This window comes from Elaeis guineensis, chromosome 3, assembly GCF_000442705.2.
Source record: "Elaeis guineensis isolate ETL-2024a chromosome 3, EG11, whole genome shotgun sequence".
Classification (NCBI taxonomy): Eukaryota; Viridiplantae; Streptophyta; class Magnoliopsida; order Arecales; family Arecaceae; genus Elaeis; species Elaeis guineensis.
The window spans coordinates 77322744-77325529 of NC_025995.2; positions in this window are offsets into that span (position 1 = coordinate 77322744).

Consider the following 2786-nt stretch of genomic DNA (forward strand, 5'->3'; position numbering starts at 1 on the left):
ATGTATAGTTTAGGGTCTCAAATCATATGATTTTTTTTTGTGTAAGTAATTTTTAGATAGTAAATCACATCCAATGATTTAGATCATTGATATAGGATATAAACCCCGATTACAAAGTTTTGATCTAACCAAATTTGTGTCTAAATTTGATCGATCTTATTTTAGTCTAGTTGTATATATGTATGTATATACACACATATATATGCATCTAATATTTTGTATATATAGGATAGTCTTTTATATATTAATAAAATTTTTTAGAAAGAATATTCTTTACCAGATGAAGGGTTCTTCAACCTAGCTTACTTTTATTTATGTATTGGTCTTCAAAATTTAATTCTAGTGACTAAATCATTCTTTACCTTTCTCATTACACCGAAAAATACAAATGGCTGTAAGGTTTCATACAAGTAAGCCATGTAGATAAGATTTCTCAATAATAAGATAGATGGTTTTAAGCATGTATCGGCCCTCCTATCAAAATTTTCTAAAGTTATGTCACATCAGAAGGCATGCAGTATAAAGAAAATTTTTTGATAAAAGAATTGGTCTCGGGCATTTTTTGTTTAATGCTTGTGAGCCTTCTTTTTACCCCTCTACTCTTGTTGTATTGATTACTAAAAGCTCCAATAGAATTCGTTGTTTTCATTTACTATTTTTTTATTCGATTTTGTATATTAGGTACATGTCAAAGCCACAGTAGAAGAAGGTGCTATATAGCTCCTCCAGCTTAATTTGGTTGGAGTAGCCATACTTTCAAAAAAAATTTCGATATTTAATCTACCTCTCATTTATGTCTAAAATCTAGAGAATAAAAATTAGTAGCAAATATATTTTTAAAAATAAAAAAAATACTGGTAACAAGATCCATCTCCGAGGTATCATCTCTCCATCATTATCATTGCATTTTCTTTCTCCATTGCCCCTTTTTTATTGTCTCTTTTTTCTCTCTTTTTTTTTTCCTTGTATTTTTTTATTTAAATCTCACGTAGAGGTTTGTATGGGAATTCTTGGGTTTGTGCAGTGTCAAAGGGAGGTTAATAGATCACATCCTTACAGCCGATAAGGCAAGCCGTCTTGCTGATTCTTGTCGTCTTATCAATGATGCTCCAACCGACCCTATCTTTTTTGAACAAGGAGTCTCTCTCTCTCTCTCTTTCTCTTTCTCTCTTTCTGAAAACTACAAGTTGGAACGGGTGATGATGACCACGCAATCAGATTGCGAACTTTTTTGTTTGGGGGCTCGTGGATGCCACGCTTCCAACAATATTTTAATTGATAAAAATATTATCCTTGATTGGACAGTTGATGGTGAAATCATACGATAAATTATTGAGCTACAAATACACATGCCACTAATCTTAAAACCTATCCATCAGATGCCATGTAGAATGAATGCCATCCGAAATTGATCGTAGTAGCCCAAAAAGAAATTATAGTTTATTTTTAAATACGATCATGAAATTCTAAGGTAATTCAGAATTATTTGACTTATATAATTAAAAAATTTATTTTTTATAATAATAATTTTTTACTTTTTAGTTCCCAATGATCTATGAAACAATGGGATCTATGATACAAAATTTGGATCGACCAGAACATTAGGTTCCTAGTGTTGCTTATGAGATGTGATTATATGTATGATTGGTATCGGATAGATTAGTTATATCCATTTTATTGCATAATTTATTAATAAAGTATGCTAAGTTTTGTGTCTTTTAATCTAATTCACCTTTCTCCACAGATTATGTGTCTAACAGCAATTATATCAATTTTTTGTTTTCAACCTTCAATATTTGAATTTTGGGACTTGCTATAGTGTTTCTTTATATTTTTTTCTCAAAAACTAGGTATTGATCTTAGCCATTTCTTCGCTGGTTTCTAGCCGATTACCTTCTCAACTCTTCTCATTTCTCACCTCCCTTCTATGCACATAGAACATTCAATTATGCCTCTTGTCAAGGCCCCCTCAGGCAGTAATATGGTAATTAATAAGGGTGGCATCATAAAGACAGGAGTCCTCAAGATTTCAGGGGTAGAGCACAAATACACTACAAAAAATTTGATCATCTGCGATGAAACTTTTTCGTTGCTAAAGATAAATTTTCATTGCTAAAATTATTAGCGATAAAAATTTTTGTTATCAAAAATTTGTAGAGAAACCTCATAGCAAAAGATCTTAGTGAAGAAAAAAATTTATTTCATCGTAAAAAGTAGTCAACCGTACGACGAAAAAATTTGCAATATCAGCAACAAAATATTTTCATCGCAAAGCTTAAACTTTCATAGCTAAAATTACGACGAAGAATATTTTCATCGTCAAAAATAAATATTATTCATTTGAAATTTTTTTATTATTTTTTTAAATTTTAGCAATGAAAAATAGAATTTTATGACAAAATTTAGCGATGAAAAAAATTTCATTGCTAATTTAGCGATGAAATATGAAATTTCGTCACTAAATTTGCGATGAAAAAAAAATTCATCATAATTTTTATGTCAAAAAAAATATTTTATCACAAATTTAACGACGAAATATGAAATTTTGTCACAAATTTAGCAATAAAATATAAAATTTCTTTGCTAAAAAAATAAAGAAAAAAATAAAATTTATAATGAAAAAAAATATTTTTAGCGATAAAAATTTTTTTCATCATAATTTTAGCGATGAAATAATAATTTTATCGTAATTTGTAGTGAAAATTTTTATTTTAGAGTGACAAATTTTTTTAATTATTTTTTATGATGAAATTAATATTTCAATGCTAAATTAAGTTAGAGATGAA